Raw genomic sequence first — 15,138 nt, forward strand, 5'->3', positions numbered from 1 at the left:
TTGCTCGCGGTGCATTTCATGAAATGAAAAACTTCTTTTGATGTAAAACTTGAATAACGAATTGAAAAAGAGAATGATAAAATGTTTCATGTACTCAATCGTTCTGTACGGAATGGAGGCAGCTACTTTAAACAAAGCAATAATGAAAAAACTGGAAGCCTTTGAAATGTGGATATTGAGAAGAATACTACGACAGATAGAATCACAAATGAAGAAGTTTTACGCAAAATGGGGACACAAAGAGAATTATTGACTACTATAAAAGCCACAGAGTACTTCGGTCTTGTAATGAGGGTACAACGATACGAATTCCAGAGATTGATTATGCAAGGAAAGATAGAGGGAAATAGAGGTATAGTATATCATGGCTGTGAAACTTGAGAGTGTGGTTTAACTGCACATTAAACCAATTATTTAGAGCAGCTGTGAATAAAATACAAATAGTCATGATGTTCACCAAGTTACGCCTGGAGATGGCCCTTTAAGAAGAAGAAGAAGAAGATATTTGACAACGACATGACATGAAACTAGGTATATTATTGTTTTTTGATTTAGCGGTTTGGTATACTAGTGATAAAATGATTGATCTGGACATAGGACAATAAAAACTCCTTAGTATCAGTAAAAGTATAAGATGAACGTTGTTCTGAAAGGCTGCAAAAGCTGCAAAAACATGAACGATTAAAAACTTACTGTAACAGTATAAAATGAAATTGATGTTTTGCTAACATTTACTGTTAACCCATACACAAGTATAATAAGTATTTCCAGAGTACAAGAACTGAGTTACTACGGCGAACAAAAACAAAATACCTATTCACCACATTCCTTTGCAACAGGAATCAGGTGAACTTGACTTCGAAAAAAAATAGCATTTTAGCATTTTGTCGGTACAAAATAATAATCAATTGAGAGACTTCTTCGACTATCTTTTATTTGGGGATGAATCCACGTTTAATAAAAATGGTTGTGTTCACAGGCAAATTTTTACACTATTAGTCATCAACTAATTCATATCACATAATGACACTGTTAAATTAGATAGTTGTTGAATGTATAAGGAAAGTATTGTTGATGAATATGTAATAGGACCATATTTTTGAGTGACATTTGAATGCTGAGATGTATTTAGATGTTCTAGTGCACTACTTGCCTCTTTTATTGGAAAAAGTTCCACTTCATACATGTACAAGGATGTGGCTTTGCATGATGGTTCGCTTGCTCACGCTAATCAATTGATGGGTGAACTGATTGAACTACCCATTTCTTGAAACATGGATCGGTGAAAATGGTCCAGTACAGTGGCCAATAGGATCACCAGATTTCAATAAAATGAACTTATTCTTCTGCGGTTACACTAATAATGAAATGTACAAAATACTTTCAATAACAAGATATGAAATGAAGGAAATGAATATCAAAATATTTCTATAGAAATCCTTCGCAATGTTATTAACTTTTTTAATTATCGCTTTCAAGCATGCATAGATATTTCCATTTCGAACAATTGTAGTAAATAGGATATTTTTCCATTTTTTCTTTTCCTGTAATATATTCGTAATATACCCGTTTTTTCTTTGTAATTTCTATTCAAACTCTATAATACCAAACAGCAATAACAGAAAATCAGTTTTTGACAAATAATTGATAGCAAACTAACAATTAATTGTATGATTAGTTATAGGTACATAAACATAGTTTTGCACGGAAAAATTAAAGTATCTGGAGAACTACGAAAACTAATAATTTTAGGTATAGAGAATGCCGCATAAAATAAATATGTAGGTAGTACATTTCGATACTAACATAAAATATAGAGTGATACATTTAAAAAAATCGAGAAAATAATGTATTCGAATTTTGATTCACCCTTTATCAGATTGAATGAATTCTAACGAAACAGAAAATTTTCCAAAATTTTTCCTACTATTCGAGTGCTTTGGCCGCATCATCAAAAGATCATCATTTTTTAATTTCTCTTACATTATAGAGCAAACCCTCTATGAGGAATCAAACTGATTCTAAATATGCAATAAAATATGGCGTGATTCATTTAAAAATTTAACTTTTATATGGCACAGCATTCTAGAACACCCTGTAATACTGAGAATAATTCTAAAATAAAATAGAATCAATATATAAAAAAGTCGGAGAACATATTTTAAAACCACAATTTATTCAGAATGCAGTAAATATGAAATTTTCCATTATTTTCTATCAGGAGTTCTATTTTATTGTTCAGTAAATTTTATATCGTTTTTCATTCGATTTTTTCAGTTCAAAAACTTGAAAGACCATTTCTGAGCATAATTCTGTAAAGAAAGCTACTTGGAGAACTACTTCCATCTTTCAAAGAATAACTTCGAAGACCTATGTAATATATATTTTTTCAATTGGAATATTCTTGAATCATTTCCGTCCAAATTCACATATTTAATAAGTAGTAAATAGGGAAGACGTACTCAATGGATTCTTATGGGAATATATACCAAAAAAATACTTCGAATTTAATATGACACATATGAATATTTTTAAATTACGGTATGGATGAAGAACATCCATTTATATTTATGTATAAATCACTAATGAAATTTAGGTGCATGAATATAAGTCCAATGTGATCTTTAATTACCTTGTATGGGGAGGTCATTTATAAAATCAACATAAATGTATTTGAGTTCATCATTTGCATTAAGACTGGTTATTATGATACCTAAACCATTACTAGTGATAATGAAATCGATTAGAAGATGTTGAGAATTGATTAAATGTAGCTGACCCGTCCTATCTCAACCTTACTTCACACTATTTTGTTTTATATAGAGTCAAAGTTGGTAACCATGTTCATGTTAATTTCTAATTTAGTTCAGTTGGCAGGCGATAAGCACTTTTTGATATGCTCAGGCGACAGCGAAAAAGCGAAATGAAATGGTGACAGGCAAGCGTGCTCCAATTTGTAATCTCAAGAATTGTTAAGTATTGAGCAACAATCCGACGATTGTTAAGCAAGAGTTTTGTTAATTGAAACAAATATTGTCAAACGATTCAAAAGGTATCTGTTGAAACTCTGTTTAATAAACTCAACCTTTTGTCAACTTTGGACTTCATCATTTCTCAACAAAGAACCCAAACCCAATAAAAATAACAACAGAAGAAGACTGATATGTCTACATTTCGTTGAAATGCGTTCAATCACAATAATTCAGGTTATAATTTATTTGGTCGAGCTTATGTAATGGAATGATATTGTTAATGTTAATGCCAAAGTTTTGTTGTTGATCTTTTTTTTAAGGCAGATAGTAAATTAGCGACATAAAATACCCGCCAGAACAGAGCCACTTGCGTTCGGCGCGCGGTGATCAAGGATTGTCGCTACGCGCTGCACGTTGAGAAAGCGATTAATTTGTAGAGTAAGATTCAAAGAACAAGTACGATTTTTCCCTTTTAGTTCAGTTGGTCTAAAGTTTTAACATCGAATATAAGTAAAAATCGATTTTTCGACATTCAAAAGTTTATAAATTTTTAAATAAGAATTATACGGACACATGAAGAGAAATCTCATCTTCTCAAAATAGGCCGTATTTGCATAAAACAATTATCTAAACCGAAAAATCCAAATGTTCATAATTTGTTTAAACAATAGACAAAGGACCAGTTTTTCGCAAAAACGCCGGGAAAATTTGGATTCAGCCTCTCAAAATACATATGAATACCACTGTTTTATCCTTGGCCCTATAGTTGCATACGGCAGCATTCACCTGTCCCGGACTATCCGATTAGATTATCCTATACTTTTTTTATTATTACTTTTCTACTCAACAGATCTCCAAAATTTAGTGCTATATATCTAAAAATTTAACTTACTATCACAAGAATTGGATAACTTCATAAAATGAATACTTTGATGATAGATGGTTTTATTGTGTTTAAAAATATTCTCCAATAAGATCAATACACATTTGCATGTGTTTAAATCAATTGTCGAAGCATTTTTCCCATCCCGATTGAAGTACTTCCAAAATATGTGATTTGAAAGTATCAATAGCTTCGTCAGGTGTAGAAAAATGTTGACCTCGCTATTTATTATTGATCTACAGGAATAAGAAGAAACCATCGAGTGCCAAACAAGGACTGTACAGCAGATGACCCATTCATTCGATGATTTGATTGTTCAAACACAATTTTGTTTGAATTTATGTGTGAGAGCTCGCATTGTCGTGGTGAAGAATGAGTCGTCGGCTTTGATTGGTTTCTCCGATTTTTTCGAACAATTCTCGCAGACAAATGCTGGTGTATCATTCAGAACTGACCGTTCTACGACATGTCCAGTGACTCTGAAACAACAGAAGACCATTTGCTTATGAGTGCTTAGTGCGTTAACAACTTTTGTTGGATTTGGCTCATCTTATTGTTGTTTAGTTTTAGGTTCATATGCATAGATCGCATGTCTTTTAGAGCACTGCAACAGAATTTTTTCAGCATTCCTTTACACCAATCGACACGAGCTTTTTTTGAGCGATTGCTTCAATATCACATGACGATCTTGCAATATCAATTCACGGGCTGCATCACGAAAATTATTCTGTAGCAAATTGTGATCACGATTGAATAAAAAAAACCAGCTGAACACGGTGGATCGAGATATTGCTTCATCACCAAAAGTTGAAGCGAGTTGATCGGCACACTGCTGTTGGTTTAATCTGTGTCGAGTTATAGAAAATCATCGCACGCAAAATGTTCGCGATTTAATTCCATTTTTTGACCCAGATGAATGTTTCAAGTAGGTATCTGTAAGCACCTCAAATAGCACTCGTTTGACATCACGTTCTAATTACGTTCACCATTGAAAATGTCAAACTTTTCAATGCCAATAATATTTGACAGTATTGAAAACACATACCAATTATTTCAAAAGGTACATAAGCACGTTATGGAGTAATTGTCATCAACTCATAATGCCTCTTTTGACAAGTTCAAGAAGCTCAAAGCATGAGCTCAAAATAATAGATTATTAGACCAATTTTTGGAAATTGTTCTAATTTATACAAAACTCCCAACTTTTCTATCCACTTAATTGTTTCGATTCCAACTATTAACTGAAGAAATAATAGACTTTTGTGTCTTAGCTTTTTTTCAGAATTCGTTCTTAATACATAAGATATAACTGACGCAGTCTGTAGGATACGCATGGGGCTTTGAAATAGAAAAAGTGTTTTATTTGATTTGCTTTTGTTCGGATAATATATTTTGTCGTTTCTACAGCATAACGTATATTTTACGAACATTACATATACAGTGAACAAACAAGTGATCATTGAATCAAGTACCTAAGCGACGAGACTTCGGGAACAAGTAGCAGTCTACCATCAAGGTAAGTGCCGAGTTCCCCCTCGACTTTCCTAATATTTGCCTTTTTGAAGAAACTGGAAAGATAGTTGTTAAGACATTGGATATAACAAATTTTAAATATATTTATCTAATCGATGAACGATCCTGAAAATATATTTGAATTTCTCTAAAATATCAATATAAAGGAAACAAAAACTGAAAGTAGTGAATTGACTAGTAAACTTGAATCAAACCAAATAACAATGGCTAGTTTTTTTTTCAACAGGAAGAGCGCTTAATCAACTCAGGATTATCCAAATCAAAAGTAGATAATATAAAACCATACGATGGGGATAGCAACACATTAAATAAATTTATTTCCTTATGGGAAAGCTTAACAACGACATACTCGTACGAAATTCGGAAATAGATTGCAATTGCTTAGAAGTAGTATTGGTCGAAGAATCACTATGATAAATAATTCAAATTAGAACGAGAAAATTATTCATATGCAATTTTGTGATAATATATATATATGGTGGCTAAACACCCCAGATGGGGTAACGCCGCTCTTACGAGCTTTCTAGATCTTTTTTTTCTTTGTTTCGGGATAGATCAGTCCCCATTCTCTTCTGTTTATATCTTGTGGCACATATCCTGCCAGGCTCGTCTATCTTTCGTTTTTTCTTGCCAGTTCCACATCCCAATTCTCTTAAGGTCGTCTTTTACCTCTTGCCACCATGTAGACCTTGGTCTTCCTCTTCTTCTAGCACTTCCAGGGGTCCAATCTAATATTGAGTACGCTACTGTTTCCTCTCCTGCTCTCCATACATGTCCCAGCCATCTTGCTCTTTGTTGTTTAATTTTTCTTACTATGTCCTCTTTAATTTCTTGTGCTATTTCATGGTTCATTCTTCTTCGGTACTCATTTTCTGTTAGTTTTACTGGTCCTAATATTGTTCTTAATATTTTTCTCTCAACAATTCTTAAGTCTTCTTCTTGCTTTTTTGTCATAGTCATAGTTTCTGCAGCATACATCATGACCGGTCTAATAACTGTTTTATATATTCTCATTTTTGTACTTTTTCCTAGTATTTTGTTTTGCAGTAGTTTTTTGTTAGCGTAATATGCCCTGTTAGCTGCTGTTATTTTTTCTTTGACTTCTGCCTCTTTATTTCCGTCACTACTTAAGGTTGTTCCTAAGTACTTGAAAGTATCTACTTCCTCAAAATCAAAATTTCCAATTTTTATTTTCTGTTTACCTCCTATAATACGTTTATCTAGCCTCATTATTTTTGTTTTCTTTTCATTTATTTTGAGACCCATTTTACTTCCTTCTAGTACTATTTCCTTTAGCATTTCTTCCATTGTGTTTCGACTTCTTGTGATAAATGCTATATCGTCTGCATATGCTACTATTTGTCCACTTCTAGTTTTTATTGTTCTCTTGTCTATTTTACGCATCACATATTCCAGTGCCAAATTGAACAGCGTCGTTGATAAAGCATCCCCCTGTCTTACACCCTGATTTATTTCAAATTCTTCTGTGTTCCCCACTTGTGTCCTTACTGTGACTGTTGTTTTCTTCATTGTACACTGTATTAGTTTTCTTAGTTTGGGGTGTATTCCCAGTTCTTTTACTGCCGACATGAGCTTACTTCTTTTTATCGAATCAAACGCTTGTTCAAAATCTATGAAGAGTATTTCCACTTCCATTTTATACTCATGCGTTTTCTTCATTAACTGCTTGACCGTATGGATAGCATCTATTGTAGATTTTCCAGATGTAAACCCGGTTTGGTACTGTCCAATTATGGTTTTGGTTTGTTTTGAAATTCTTTTTTGTATGAGTGTTGACAGTATTTTGTATGCGGTGTTTAGCAGCGTGAGTCCTCTGTAATTCTTACATATCTGTTGATCCCCTTTTTTGTGTATAGTAATAATTTCACCAGTTTCCCAATCCTCAGGCATTTTTTCTTCGATCCATATCTTTTTGATCAATTCATATAGCCGATATTGGAGGTCAAAGCCTCCATATTTTATTAGCTCCATAATGCCATCTAATCCAGGTGCTTTTCCATTGCGGCTTTTATTGATTATTTCATAGATTTCCTCTCTTGTTGGTTCATCCGTATTTTCGGTTGCATTTTCTAGATCTTCTATTTGTTGATATTCTTCATCTTGGAGTACTTCTTTATCTGTAAGTATTTCCTTAAAATATTGCGTCCATGTCATTTTGTACTGGTGTTCATCTTCCGTAACTTTTCCGTTGCTATCCTTTATGCCTTTTATCTTCCCTTTATTTACCTTATTTTGTTCATTTATGCTCTTATAGAACTTCTTCGAGTTTATATTTATATTTTCCCTTTCTATTTCCTTTATTTTGCTGTCTATCCAATTTCTTTTTGCTCTTGTATTAACGCTTTTTGATTCTGTTCTTAACTCATTATATTTTTGTAAGTCCTGTTGCTTGCCAGTTTGGATCCATTTTAGTCTTGCCTCGTTTTTTTTATTTAGTATTTCATGACAATTTTCATTATACCAGCCTTTATTTGTTGTTTTTTCTTTTATTCCGACATGTTCTGCTGCTGCTTCTTTTATACAGTCTTTGATTTGTACCCACTCCGTTTGTATATCATTTGACTTTGTCTGTTCTCTTAATTTTTTTGTTAAAGTATCTCTATTTTTTTTTCTTGCATTTTTGTGGTTCAATTTTTCAATGTTCCATTTCTTTTTTTCAGCATCTCTTCTACATCTTTTAACCTTCTGCTTTATAGTTGCTGTAACTAGAAAGTGGTCCGTATCTGCGCAAGCTCCCCTAAATGTTCGGACATCCTTTACAGAGCTTTGTTTCCTTCTTGTTATTAATATATGGTCTATTTGCGTGAATGTTTTGTTGTCCGGGGCACTCCAAGTCACTTTGTGGTGGTACGGATGCTGGAATTTGGTGCTGCTTATGACCATATTCGAACTTATAGCTAAATTGCACAATCTTGTTCCATTATCATTAGTTACATTGTGTACTGTATGTTTTCCTGCAACTTGTTTTATGTAATCTTCTTGACCTATCTGTGCGTTAAAATCCCCCAGTACTATAGTTGTATCTTCCTTGGGTATTCCTTCTATTTCCTTCTCCAGATTCTCATATAGTTTTTCTTTTTCTTCTTCTTCAGCATTTTCTGTTGGTGCATACACGTTTAGTACTGATAGGTTAAAGGGGGTTGCTTTTATTCGTAAATACGCTATTCTCCCGTTTACCGCCCTAAAGTCTATTATATTGTCTTTTAGTTTTTTGCTTACTATAAAACCTGTCCCACCTTGCCCTTGTTTCTCGTTTCCTGAGTATAAGAGGGTGTACTCTTTTTTGTTTATAATTCCCTGTTCTTTCCATCTAATTTCTTGTATGGCTGCTACATCCACCTCATATTTTCTTAGTTCAGCTGCTATTTCTTCCATTTTTCCTGGAGCCAGCATAGTTCTAACATTCCATGTACTAATTTTAATTTCCTTTTTTTTATTTACTTTTTTATTTATTATTTCATTTTTTTTATTTTTAGTTCTATTTCCCATTTTATTCTTGTTTTTTGCTATTTTCGGTATTGTTTCATTATCCTTTAGCACGTCCTTGATCTTGCCATTGTTTTCATTGCATATTTCCATATTACCATGGTTCATTAGTTTTTTTCGTCTCTTGAGACTGTCTCCATTCCAGGTGATCGTTCACTTGTCGTACTTTTCCCACTGTTTTTTGGTAGGTTCCTTTCCATGTCCATCTGATCTTTTTGGAAACTATACATATCATAAACATTTCCTTCCACGTGCAGCTTATCGTATTTGATATGCGCTCTTTTTCCTTCTTGCCTCGCCTTCTTAAGGTAGGGTATTAGTACTTTCCTACTTTGTTGTACATTCTTGGTATAGTCCTCGTTGATCCATATATTCGTTCCCTTAAGTTTTTTTGCGCTTTGTAATATTTCCATTTTCCTTTCTCCTCTATTCATTTTTACAAGTACAGGTCTATTCTTATTTCCAGCAAAGTTTCCTATTTTTCTTATTTCACTTGCCTCTACGTTTAAGCTTACATTTCTGCCGGTTTTATTTAGAGCACGTTCGACTTTTCTTTTAACCTCTTCCAATTTCTCGTTTTCATTATCTTCAATGCCATGGATTATAATATTATTTCTCTTTATTTCGCGCTCAATCATTTCCATTCTCGCTTCCTGTTTCTATATCGTTTGTCTTAACTGTTCGTTTTCTGTTCTTATTTTCGCCATTTCTTGATTATTCTGATCTAATTTGTTGTCAATAGCCATTATTTTTTCATTTAAAGCTATAAACATTGCTTTTATTTCCTCCATGTCTTCATTCCTTTTTTCCATTTTTTGTCCGCTAACCACAGTTTAACAAATCAAGCGTACCGGAGGCGCTATTAGTCAAAAGCCTACTCGGTTCAACTTTCAACACGCCAGCGATCTGACCCAGTTTGCCAAACCGTCGTTAAATTCTTAATCCGCCTCTGTATTTTTATTTCTATTCGAATAGTAGATGCGATAGCAGCTGGTTTTCGCTTATCTTTTGCTTCTTTTTTTTTCTGATGTTAAAAATTATTACTTGTTGAATTTTAATGGATTATAAATTTACTTTACTTTTATTATTTTATCGGTCAATCCACTGATAAATAACTAATTAAAACTGACTTACTGTTATGATGTATCAATCCTCAAAGGTTGTACACTATTTTTATAATTTATTTTTCACTTTTCACTAGTTTTTCTTGGGTTTTATGTAGACTGATCTAACACACTTCTGTTCACTCAATTTTGTGATAATACTTTATTGAAAAATAAATGCACCTAAAACAACCCGCATCTTTAAATACGCTATAACATTTGTAAGTAAATTTGCAAACTTTGGGAGATTATATTCAATTATTATAAGAATTTCAAGCCTCAAAATATAACTCGATCGAACGATAACTAACAACAGCAACCGCAATGTATTCCACAAATTTCTAATCCACATCGGCAAAATTTGTAAAATACAAACGCGAACCAAATTCAACAAAATCAACAGAATTTTAAATATCCAGTGTGATCCCCTCAACTAGTAAATGTTCAACCACCAACTCCTAGAAATACTTTTTAATTGTAACCAAATTGCTCAGAATTAACTACCTAAACCGGAACCCATATCAACTACCCCGAGAATAACTTCAATGAACACTAGACGAACATTTAATGAAAATACGGAAAATATAATAACCTATAATAATAATCAAAAGCCTAATTTCATAGCGGAACTTTTCACCACCGTTTTTATCCGGATTAAATAGTATATTATTTTTATCTTTAATATCATTTTTTAGTGCTGTTTATTCATTATTCTTGTATTCATATACTCAACATGGTCAATATTATTCCGGATATATATTCAATAGAGGTTTGATTCGTGAATATTTATTAATAATTTTACATTCATTGCCTTTGAATTTATTGTTTATAGAATTAGGGTTTTTAGTTCAATGAATTTAATCTGAATAGTTTTATAAAAAATATTAGTTTGTGGTACTAAAAATATAAATAAAAATTTTAGATTATTTGTTATATTTATTTTTTAATATTTTCATATTTAAGATTAATATTATTATGTTCTTCATTATATTTATTAGTTATAAATTTAACTTATATTTTAGAATCTAATTTTTTAATGTTAAATTCTACTAATATTTATTTTGTTGTTTTGCTAGATTGAATATCTTTATTATTTATAAGTTTTGTTTTATTTATTTCTTCTATAGTAATTTTTTATAGAGAAGAATATATGGCGGGGGATATTTATAAAAATCGATTTATTTTATTAGTTGTGATATTTGTTTTATCTATAATATTAATAATTATTTCACCAAATTTAATTTCTATTTTATTAGGTTGAGATGGTTGAGATGAGGAGTATGAACATGATATGGTTCCAAGCTACAAGATGATAAATGTTTTAATCCAAATTTTCAGAGAAGTTCCTCATCACGTCAACGGAGATATAGAAAATAAACATAACATCTAACAACCCCTTGCCATATATAGTGATGGAAAATCGTCCGTTAAAATTATTATAAAACATTTATTTGCCTAGAAATTTTATCCAAACTGTTTTTCACTCTTATGCATTGTTATTAACATCTCTTGGAACTAAAAATATTCGGTTCCAACTAGAGATATCGGCGTTCAAGGATTCATTCTTCACGACTTCCAAGAATGCTTTGATGGTATTATAGGGATTAAGAATTTAATTGTAATGAACCCTGATATTGAATTGAAAAATAAAAAAATTATTAGTGATCATGTGAGTGAATAAAATTCGGGCAACCTACTGATATAAAATTCAAAATTACGCTAGTCCATATTTAAAGAATGGTGAATCAAGTACCAGTCACTGTAAAAGACGGTGAAATATTAATAATATAAATATAATAAGTAAAATATTATTAGGTGATATATTTCTACCAGAAATGTTAACCGTAGCAAATAACGGATTAGATTTTGTAGAATTTATTAATAAAAGGAATAGAAGTATTTCTATAATCCTATCGAGACCACTAAATAATATTCCATATAACTCAGAAATTTATGATGTTTACAAATTCGATTATTTTACAAATCAGATGAAAATCGAAAACAAGAAGAAACAGATTCATAAACTGATTAGAACTGATCACATGAATCCAGAAAAGAAGAAAAATATTGTTAAAATATATGTTTTTCTTAAGGCAGATGATCCGCTCACTTTACCTCTAATGTGAGACATTGTATCAAAACTATGGTGAAAGCTCCAGTTCATGTGAAATCGTACAGGTACCTCTATGAATTTGAGGAAGAAGTACGCGACAAATAGACGACATGCTAGAAAAAAGGATCATTAGGTCTTCGACCAGCCCCTGGTCTTCTAGAATTTGGATCGTACCAAAAAAGTTGGACGCATCCAGACAACAGAAGTGGTGTCTGGTTGTAGACTACAGAAAATTAAACGAAAGACTATTGTTGATCGGTATCCATTACCCAACATAAACGAAATACTTTATAAATTAGATCGGCCGCAATATTTTAGCGCGTTAGATCTTCTCAATGGATTCTATTAAATCGCGCTAAGTAAAGACTCTATAGAAAAAACCGCCTTCAATGTAGATAATAGCGATTTTGAATTCTTGAAAATGCCAATGGGTTTGAGAAACTCACCCAGCACTTTCCAATGATCTATGGACGAAGTTTTAAAGGACCTTCAGAATAAAGTCTGCCTCGGATATATGGTCGACAAAATTATCTATCAGGACTTCAGGAACATGAGAAACCTGAGATGAATTTCGTGGGCATATCGTTACCCTACTAGTTGGTATAAACCCAAATCCGAAAAAAGTTCATGCTATACGAAATTGTCCAATTTCTCGACACAAAAAAAACGTTTTGGACTCCTAGGCTACTACATAAAATATATACAAAATTTTACGATAATCTAAAACTTTTACAAATTGCTTGAAAAAATACAAAAAGGTTGAGTATACGCGCGAGCTTGACAACCAGGACTAGAAATTCCGCTGAAATTAATTATTCTACAATAGAGAAAGAGCTTCTCATGATAGTTTGCGAAAATTATCCAAAATGAACTCGATAGAATTGGCCAATTGCCAAACTTATCAACGACCGATATTAATTCTTCACCAAACTTATCAACAAATGACATTGACAAAGTTCTAAATGAACAAAAACAAATATAAATCTTACAGAACATTTAAAATCAACTCCCTTTAGTAGAGACACGACCAAGTAACGACCTAGAAACTGTACATACAGCCGAGAATCCAATAAATTACTTAACTGTTACTGAAAAACCGATTAATTAAGACAAAAACAAATTATTTTAACCTGCGGCGAAATAAATGATACAATTTGCAAACGTGCAAAAATATTTAACAATATCCGATTAAATGTAAAATTGGCAACTAGAAACCTAGAAAATGCTATATTCAAATTTACTAGAGAATATTTGAATCATCAAATTACATAAACTTCATATTTCAAGAATCCTCTTGTACCTGAAATAACTACTTTACAGAAATATTTCCAAAACTCGACGTTTAAAATTCACTGTACTAAATTCCATAAAGTCATCATTATAACCGAAGAACAACTGGAGAAATTAAAATACTATCACATATATAAAAAGGGATATCGCGGCATCACCGAATTAAAATCGTCATTAAAATAGAATTTAATACTGGACAAAGATGTCATAAGACATAAGAAAAATTTGTGAATAATTGCGAGACGTAGGAAAGGAACGAATATGACAGAAGCTCTTCAATTGTGAAGTTTAGTTTGACTCCTACAGCTCCAAATGGCCTATCATATCCAGACAGTTAGCAGCATATCTGTCGTAAATGAATTGTTAAGTTTCATAACTCATTACGGTTTACTCCATGAAATCATATCTGATTTCATTTCAGAATTTAAAGATATCACACAATAGAGCTCCCTATCACCACATCCAAAAACATACTCAAATTCAAGGTAGAACGATTCCATTCAAGTCTGATAGAATATTTCATATGTTTAAGAGGTCAAGGTAAGGAACTGAATCCTGTTCAAATAATAAAACACTCTATTTTGGCTTATGAAAACTCCATACACTTGATCACAAAAGTCAGCCCTCTTTGAAATAATAAAAGGCTACATCAATAGCATTGATCCGTTTGATCTTGACGACCATCTAATTATATCATATTATAATCAATCCATAACCGAACAAATGGCCAACAAGGAAGTATAATAATAACAGAGTTTTTGAGTCCACTAATTAGAATACCAAATCGATGCGAAATTTCAATAAAAGATGAAAAGTATTATATGAAAAGCGATATCAATTAGGCACAACCATTGCTTCTACCTAAATTAGAAATAACAGCAATCGAAACAGTGGAAGCTCAAGCTCCGAAAATTTCGAAAATAAAATCCAATACCTTATATCAGATCCACAGAATTACCAATCAGCTGACTCTCAACAATGAACAAAAAGATACCTACAAAATTCCAAAACTAACGTCGATTCCAATGATAATTCTTAAATTTATAATAATATTGATATACCCTTTATCTAAAAGAATCCTGAAATCATTCAAAAATAACAAAAATTAGAGAGACCAATGAAGAAATTCCAATGGATTCAAAAACAGTAAACAGCTGCAGTAATGAGAGACTCTTCTGAGAAATTAAGTGCTATCTTCATACTTTTGTAATTTTATATATTCTTTAAAATTTATTGTATATAAGTTTTGTCAGTCTTGTCTCAGCTTTTGTTCAGAATTCGTTATTAATATATCAATTGTACTTTGTATTTTTTTAAAAACCGATCCTCATTTTCATAAGTTCTAACTAGTCTGTCTTTTGTATTATAAAGCGTGATTCAGATTTACAAATATTCTATATTTTGAAATGATGTGTATAAATGTATTTCAAAGAGAAATATGTTAATGTATTGAACAGAAAATCGGCCTGCAGCCTAATGTGAAAATTGGGTATAAAGAATTTCAAAGCACTAAGATAATTTTCTGAACTAACATTGGAAAGATGACGTTCTATTGCGTAAATAGTTCTACAAAACTTTTCATATCTGTTTCTTGAAAAAATTTTCTCTCATGCCCTCAGGTGGAATATTTTTTTTAAAAGCATCTGGAGATGTGGACTTTTCTAGATTCATAAAAACACTAACTAGTGTATCCCCTCAGGCGTATGAAAAAGACGCAAAATAAACCCTGGTCCACTA

General features: G+C 32.0%; 1 protein-coding gene and 1 long non-coding RNA gene across 4 annotated transcripts in view; both read left to right on the top strand.

Moving 5' to 3' along the window:
• LOC130897564 (calcium/calmodulin-dependent protein kinase kinase 1) overlaps positions 1–15,138 on the top strand; it is a 509,686-nt gene that overhangs the window by 303,007 nt on the left and 191,541 nt on the right. The window lies entirely within an intron of this gene.
• Positions 10,113–14,262, top strand: LOC130897569 (uncharacterized). The gene is made up of 2 exons (XR_009059729.1): positions 10,113–10,219; positions 11,255–14,262. It is a non-coding gene; the product is annotated as an uncharacterized LOC130897569 (long non-coding RNA).

Source organism: Diorhabda carinulata, chromosome 8 (assembly GCF_026250575.1).
Source record: "Diorhabda carinulata isolate Delta chromosome 8, icDioCari1.1, whole genome shotgun sequence".
NCBI lineage: Eukaryota > Metazoa > Arthropoda > Insecta > Coleoptera > Chrysomelidae > Diorhabda > Diorhabda carinulata.